Genomic DNA, 8,633 nt, shown 5'->3' on the forward strand with positions numbered 1-8,633 from the left:
GCTCTCTGGAAGTTAAAGGTACCAGAGACAGTCTCACCAGTATAGCTGGAGACCTTAGAGTTGAGCAAAAGGGTTCATTTTTTTTTCAAACTGCAACTTTTCTTGTTCAGTCCTCATTTTTCTTTGGACTTTGAACTCTCAGAAAAGCCAACAGGTCCCCAGTTTGGATCCTTTTCTCCAAACAGTGCATTCTTTTCCCACGAACCATCCTTGTCTCTGCTTTACTCTGTTTGTTGATCTAGTTAAACTTATCTGGAATACTTTCCATCCAATTTGGGGAAAGGAACTTATCCTTGCCTTAGCTCATGGGTTAGAAGGAAATTGTTATTCCCTTTGTGGCATCCCTCTCACCACCCACTTCCATTCCACTGGAGAAAAATCTTGCTAATCAGCTTGTCAGAATTGAACTCTGATAGACTTTGGGCTTTAATAGCACTCAGTGCTTAGGCATGCTCTACAACCTTGCCTTCCTTGTACTTCCTTTCTCTAGGGATTGGACAAAGTAGGCAGGGCCTGTCTCAGCTGGCCTCACCATGTCAATTCTGTCTACCTGCATGCAGCATGGGAGAGCTAATGGACCACTCATTCACAGGTATGTAGCTACTTGGAGAGAGGGTACAGAATTCAAGAGAGAAGGTATAGAAAATAAGAAGGTTCACTTTGGCCTCCTATGCTAATTCAGTTTCTGTGATCTAGCTTTCACTTAAGTTTTCTATTGTTGAACTGGATCTTTCTCTAGCTATGGAAATCAGAGCTTTGTTTGCTATTTGCCATCATTTCTTTTCAATATGTTCTTTTAGCAGAGAACCCCTGAAATAAGACCAAAGCCACATGCATAACCAGTCCCTAATACCATTCTTCATCCAGACCAACCTACTTTACAAAACTATAAAAATTTTTTTCCCTTCTTATTCTAAAACTGGAACTCTTATCATATTAAGAGATACCCTGATTAGAACAGGCTACATTCACTCCATCTATGAGGGAGAGATTCCTGCCCTAGTTTATGGGGATGGCCAAACACATGACTTTCAATACTGTGAAGAAGAAATTGGCAGCACTTTATTAGTCACATATTCATAGCAGAGGGGATGAGCATACTACACACAAGGCCACATGAGGGTTACCCTTGACAACGAATGAACAGCCAGAGGCTGTGGAAAACAGGCTTTGTAGTATCAAGATGGTTTGAACCCTGGTTTCCATCAGAGGATGTGACTAGCTTGTTTGAATGATTCTGCAGGTTGGCAGGGAACTGAAACCTGCTACTCAGTGATAAGGAGGAAGCACATCTAAGTCCCTTGAAAAGGAGGTCTCTTTGGTTAGGGGACTTTTCTCATGGGAGCAGAGTTGGAGGGGAGGAGAATTTGTATTTAAGCCATTTGAAGCCCAGATGTCAAGGTAACACATAATACTGGGCTTTAATTTTAGGATTTTTACTACACTGTTTATACTACCATAACATCAGTTGTTTTATTACCTTAGAATTTCACATTAGACATGTTAATAATGTCTTACTTTCCTGTCAAATTGTGGACTACTTAGGGATAGAGAGCATCTAAGTCCTCCACTTTAAAAACAATGTACATTATGATTTGAAAAAACATGATTAGCATTAAAATGATCTGTTATATCTCAAACCAAAACTTTCTAATTTAATCATATGAATAGTATTTAATATACCCAAGATTTGTCTTTGCACATGGTTAATTAGTAGCGATATTTTAGTACTAAAGGATGCACTAAGTAGAATTCAATTTGTATTAGTAAAGTCTGAACTGTTGACTGGCAATGACGCCCATGTATTCCCATACTGCTGAATTAAACCTCTGTGATGCAACGGGTACTGACAGCTCTAAACATTTAGAGTTACCCAGGTTTGCTGACATTTGAAAATAGCTAATTTTTCCCCCACTCTGTTTTCAAACAGCTGTTGAAACAATAAAATGAATGGGATTGGCATTCTTTCTAAAATCAGAGTTAAGCTACAGCCTAGATACCAGAATGCTGATGTCTCAAATGTATTATTCACACTACATATTGTAAGCACTAATGGGGCCCATTAAGAGAATTCTTACTGTTGCTAATTCAAGCAAATTGATATGGGGGAGGGCTGATAAGGAGGTCATAGACAAATAGGAAGAATTTATAATAAATCCTCCCAGTTTTCTAAAAACATGATGTTAATCCTTTTTTTTTTTCATTTCAATTTAGGTCCATTAGATTATTTTACTTTTTACTTTATTAGAATATTTGTTAAATTGTCTGCAACCACAAATATAAAGTTCTTTTCCTTTTAAAATTGTAATATACAATAGACAAATGAGTGAAAGTTTTAACATTTAACTTATTTTTACCCTTTCAGAGTAATTCATTATATCTCTGAGATGGAATGTCTTTTCTTACATTTCTTACAAATAATCCTACCTAAATCCATTGCAGTATGAAATATTGGTATAGAGAAACTACTGATTTTACTACATGAAAAATAAACTGATTTACTTAAATTAAAATGAAGTCTCCATTGCAAAACTTTTTTCAAGTACTTTGAAGTATTGTCTTAGTTCAGTTTCTATATTACAAGAATTTAATTCAAAAATATTTTCTATGAAATAAACTACTTCTTTCAAATTAGATATTAGGAAATATATATTTTATCAATAATTTTGACTTTATAAAAGGAATACATGCTTATTGTAGAAAATTTGGTAAACATTGTTATAAATAAAGCAAAATTTTATCAGCTAGACCACTGCTCAATTTCAATGAATTTTTCTCTATTTTTCTTCCATCAATCTATAACAGTTTTGGCCACTGTGCTATCTACCAACCACATGTAACTATTTAAATTTAAATGAATTAAAATTAAATTAAACTAAAAATTTAGTTTAATGGTTATTTTAATAGCCACATGTAACTAATGATAATGTTAGCCCAAATATAAAACATTTTTATCATCACAGAAAGTTCTATTGATAGAGCTGTTAGAGGTGTATGTATTTCATATGTATAAATCCATATGAAACTTAATTGTGTTTATATATGTACCATATATGTATATTAAATTCAGTTTTCTGAAAATGTCTCCATTCTTTATTCTTTAGCATTTTAAAAAGATCTAGTTGATAGTTACTCTTTGTTAGGTCTTGACATAATAGTACTGTTTTGGGGCTTCCACTGTTGCTGTTGAGCAATCAGCTATAAAACTAATAGCTGTTTGGATTTCTATCTTTTCTCTCTCGCTGCTTTTAAATATCCTTTCTTTGCTATTTAAGCTTTATGATAACTTTACACCATGTTTATGTGTGAATTTTTAAAATGTTATTCTTCATGGAGTATGCTATGCATGCTGTGTAAAGTCGTGTTTTTGGTTTTTTTTCGTCAATTTTTCAAAATTATCTGTTAACTATCACCATGATTACTACTGCTTTCTTTCTTCAACTCTTTTCTTCCCGAGAATGTGGTGACATTTTAAAGATTTTGCATTCTATCTACTGTGTTTCTAATGTCTTTCGTATTTTCAATGTCTTTCACTATTTCAGCAATTTTTCAATTTTCAGTATTTCAGCAATTTTCTCAAACTTACTTGCAGCTCATTAATGTTCTCTTCAGCCCTATCAGCCGTATCTAATCTGCTGTTTAATAAAAGGTATACATTTGTAACTTAAGCAATTATGTTTTTTTGTTTTTAAAAGTTTTATTGCAGGCTGGGGTTGTGGCTCAGTGGTAGAACCATTGCCTAGCACGTATGAGGCACTGGGTTCGATCCTCAGCACAACATAAAAATAAAAAAATAATGGTTATTGTGTCCATCTACAACTAAACAAATATAAAAAAAATTTTATTGGGTCTTTTTTAAATCCTGCCTGTCCACGTAGTAAAAAATTCAGCATTACTGAGATCTAATTTGTATACAATAAAATGCACCTATTTTATGATTATAATTTAATGAATTTTGACAGATATACATACCACTTTCTTTCCCCCCCCCAAATTTTAATACTCAATGTTCTAAAAGTTTAAGGTTTTAGAATTTAAATTCTTTTTTCTTTAAGGATTGCTGTACTTTGTTTTGGCCAGCAAATAAGTTACTTGCTGATGGGTTTGATCCCTCTGAGTGCTATTTTTAAGCTTTCCTGGTGTGGACCTAGAATAATCAATGAGAACTATCTGCTCTGGCTTGAACTTCTTTTTAGCCCCGTTAAGATTTTCTTTTCTTAATACACCTTTATACCACAATTTATCAAATCTCTGTTTGTGTATAAGGTATGTTGACACCAAATTCACATCTTCATACTTAAAGGTGTATTAAGAATTGCAATGCAAAAAAAAAAATGAATGTAATGCACTCCTCTATTGTGATGTATGTAAGAAATAATAAAAAAATTAAAAAAGAGATTTTCTTTTTACAATTCTCTAAGAGTTTTTGCACAACTTTGTGACATTTCGCTCTACATATGCATGGCTTAGTAACCAGGAAAAACTGGAGGGAATATCTGTGCCCATATATGAATTTTTTTTTCTATGTACTTTGTTTCTTTCCAGAACTCTGTCCTGCAATTGCCAGCTGCTTTAACCTCCCTAAACTCCATTCTCTTTCTCTTCCCTTTAGTGGGACCTCCAGGAGCCATCAGTTCTCTCTTTCTGCTCCTACAGTCTGGAAATTGCCTCTAGGCAGAAAACTGGGGCAACCAAGGGCTCTTTTGCTTCCCTTTCCCTCAGGGATCATAGTCCTATAATGCTGTGCCCAGTTTCTGAAAACAATTGTTCCATATATTTTGTCCTGCGTTCCATTGTTTACCATGGGAAGTTAAGTCAAGGGTTTGTTATCATGGATATAGTGGAAGTTTTTGTTTTCTTTTTGTCACTTTATTTATTTTATGTCTCTTGTAATCTTTACATGCTTGGCTTGTGTGAAGAATTATAGAGGAATTTTAGCCATTTTTTATTTATTATCATGAATATATGAACTGACTTCTGTCATCTTAGCTCAAGCCCGTGGAGGAATATGGTGTTTCTTTTCTTATATTTAATTCAACACACATACTGCTGAGCACTGTGGCCATGCACGGTTTTGAGTGTCAAAGACATCAGAGGACACACATAAATTCGTGCTCCACTGCAACTTGTATTGGGGTGAAAAGCAACAAAATAAATAAATGAAATGTAGGTGACCATTAGTTAGATGATGGTAAACACCAGAGAGAAAGTAAAGAAATAGATAGGGGGGTTGAGGAGTGAGTGAGTGTGTGACAATTTAAAGTCATCAGGGTAGGGCTCATTGATAAAGTGACATGCATCCCTAGGTCAGATGAAAGTGGAGATACCTGTGGATATCCAGGAGAAGAGCACTCAGGTGAGAGACAATAGAAAAGTGGAAAGGAGGGGCAGCACATGCCTGGGATATTCGAGGTAGGGGTTCCAGATGACAGGAGCAGCTTGAACAGGGGACAGAAGCAGGGAGAGAGATTTAAGAGGAAAGGGAGGCCTCATCAGCCTTTGCAATGGTTTCGGCATTTACTGAGAGTGAGAAAGATGGTAATGAGGAGGTTTTAAATGGAGGCATGGCATGGCATGATTTAATCATTTTTTTTTTTAACAGTGTCACTCAATGCAGTGTAAAGAACAGACTGAAGAAGGGCAAAGGCAGAGGCGGAGAGTCCTGGCAGGAAGCTATATAATGATGGGAGTATCTGGGGTCAGGGCTGACACCTTAGCAGTAGAAGTGGTTGGATTCAAGCACATTTTACTTTTTTTTTTTTTTCCTTTATTCTGTGTAGCATTAGGGATTGATCCCAGGAGCATTCTGCCTCTGAGTGACATCCCCAGCCCTTTAAAAAATATATATTTATTTTGAGACAGGGTCTCCTTAAATTGCCAGGCTGCCCTTGAACTTGTGATCTTCTTGCCTGAACCTCCAGATTAGCTAGGATTACAGGTGTGTGCCACTGTGCCCCAAAAACTTACTATTAAAAATATAAAAGAATAAGGAATAGCCTACTGTACCTTGATGTACTCCCTTTAATTAGCTGTATACTCATATTCAATCTTGTTTCATCTGCTTCCTGTTTATCCTCTTACTCCTTCCCCTTGCTCTCCTCCATAACTGCCCCCCACTTATTTATTTTAAAAATATTTCTACACTTTTTATTTTATTCATTTATTTTTTTATGTGGTGCTGAGGATCGAACCCAGTGCCTCACACGTGCTAAGCAAGCGCTCTACCACTGAGCCACAACCCCAGGCCTCCCCTCCCCCATTTATTTTTAAGCAAATTCTAGACCTTTGAAATAGAGACAACCGGGAGACATGAATGCAGGAGAAAGTCTAAGATGACTTCAAGGCTTTTGCACCAAACAACTCAAAAGGTGGTGCTGCCACCAACTGAGGTGGAAGAGTTGGTGAGAAGAGCCATCAGTTAAGGTGGGGAAGTCTAAGAGGAAAAAGTTTGGAATGAAGGGGGCCTAGTTTGGGACATTGAAGTTTGAGATGCCTACTAGATGTTTAATTGTAAATGTCGAGTTGGCTTTTGGTTATGTGAATCTGGATTGAGAAAATAACTCCGGGTGGGAGATGGACATTTTGGAGTTGTCAATATATACATGATATTTAAAATTGCAGGCTGGACATTATTCACAAAGAGAAAAAAGATGTCCCGGGCCTGAGCTCTGGAGCCCTCCAATATTCAGAGGTTAGAGAGAGGAGGAGGAATCACCAGAGAACACTAAATAAATAGATGTGAATACAAAGTAATCCAGGAAGTGTGATATCCAGGAAGCCAAGTGAAAAAGTGCCTCTGTGTTTAAATAAGAGAAAGACCAAAAATTGACTGGTTGGGTTAGCAACAATGAGATGTAATCATTAGCCATAGTAAGAGGAATGCTGTAGACTGGGGATGGGGGCGATGGCATGATGCAGACAGGTTCAAGAAGCATGGGGGGCACAGCAAATATAGATGGCTGCTGCAAAAATTTATGTGTAAAAGGGAGAGAGATGAATCCAAGGCTGGTGAGGCTAAGTGGGGGAGAAATAATAGTATGTTTGTAGACTGAAAGGAAAGATTCACTCAAAAGAAACTAAAATTGATGCTGGCGGAGTGATGGGGGAGAAAGGTGGGAGTGGAGTCCTTGAGGGTGGGGGATCCGGGCATTGCCTTTACGGGGATCAGAAATAGTCCAGCTATGGTAATAGGCAGGAAGCTAGAGCAAGCATTTGGGCACAGATAGAGGTGGGTGGGTAGAGGCAAGGTAGGAGCTGTGGAAGTTCTGAAGGAAAGTGGAAAGAGAGTTATGGTGAGAGTCAGAAAAAGGAATAAGAAGTGAGGTCCAGAAGGTGGGGACACAAAATAGTTGCTGGGATCAATTGGGTTCTGTATGGGCCTCTTTCCAGTCAGTTTTGCTTATAGACCTCTATGCTGTATAATTTATACCATCTACTTTATAGCTATCTGTTTCAACTCAAATTTTCTATTGTAACTGATTTTCCCTTCTGTTTCAATTATCCTGACTTTTCCCCATGAATCACTGTTATTGATGTACTGGTGGATTATACATATGCTCTCTTTTCTTCCCATGAACCATTTTCTCTCATTTTCATTTCCTTGTTTTCTCTTCAACTCTCAGTCGAAGAGAACCTTTCAGGTTTATTCTCTACATTAGTGTTTCCTACGCCTGCCGGATTGTCAAACCTTCCTGGAAATTTTTTGAATGTGCAGCTTAAAAACAAAAACCATGGTAGATCCTGATTCATTAGGTCTTGGGTGGGGTCTAATGAGGAGTCTATTTAAAACATCCCTCTTGGGGGACTGGGGTTGTGGCTCAGCGATACAGCACTTGCCTGGCATGTGTGAGGCCCTAGGTTTGATCCTCAGTACCACATATCAATAAACAAATAAAGTGAAAAATCCATTGGCAACTAAAAATATTTTTTTTAAAAATCCCTCAGGTAATACTGATAAACAGCTGGGTTTGGCAGCCACAGTTCTATGTCAGTAATGCAATTTTCTGGTTACTAATTCCAGAACGGATTGTAATTCTGTTCCCTTTTGGGTTTCCCACAGTTTGTTCATATAGATACCACATTTCAAAAATAGTAGTACACAGTATGCCAATTTTCTAGTTAGGCATTGCAGGCATGTTCTTAATTCAGATCAATCTGCACTAAATATATTTTAAGTGTGTGTGTGTGTATGTGTGTGTGTGTGTGTTTTCCTGCTCTTCAGATGTAATCTTTACCTCTCAGCTAATTTTTCTTAATCTATATGCTGTAGTTTAATCTGCACAGGTTCTCTGCCAAGCCTCCTGCTTCCCTTCCACAAAGGTCAATTTTCATTGTATGTTATTGAGGACATCAGCAGATGTTTCCTGAAATTTTATTTTCTTCCTATAAAAAATAATTTTTAGAAGTATGTACTTCCTTGGTTCTAAAGTATAATGCACGCTTTACCTTGAGCTGCAGTGCTTTCTGTGAATTGTAAGGCTTGTTTTTGTTTCCTGTATATTCATTTTTTAAAAAAAGGAATGTTTGTTTAAATACTGGTATTTGCCAACAGACAAGTATATTTCTCTCAAGTCTAAAGCCTGAGAATGGCTGATCTACCCTAAGCCAGAGTTTTGTCATGAAATTTCTAGGAG

General features: G+C 36.8%; 1 long non-coding RNA gene across 1 annotated transcript in view; it reads left to right on the top strand.

Annotated features, from left to right (window-relative positions):
* Positions 1 to 3,121, top strand: part of LOC125617170 — a 69,906-nt gene extending 66,785 nt beyond the window's left edge. Inside the window, exon 3 of the long non-coding RNA XR_007348072.1 lies at positions 491 to 3,121. This is a non-coding gene — a long non-coding RNA (uncharacterized LOC125617170). The remainder of the gene's footprint in view (positions 1 to 490) is intronic.
* Positions 3,122 to 8,633: the final 5,512 nt, after the last annotated feature.

The sequence above is a fragment of the Marmota marmota genome, unplaced genomic scaffold (genome assembly GCF_001458135.2).
Source record: "Marmota marmota marmota unplaced genomic scaffold, marMar, whole genome shotgun sequence".
In the NCBI taxonomy this organism is placed as follows: Eukaryota; Metazoa; Chordata; class Mammalia; order Rodentia; family Sciuridae; genus Marmota; species Marmota marmota.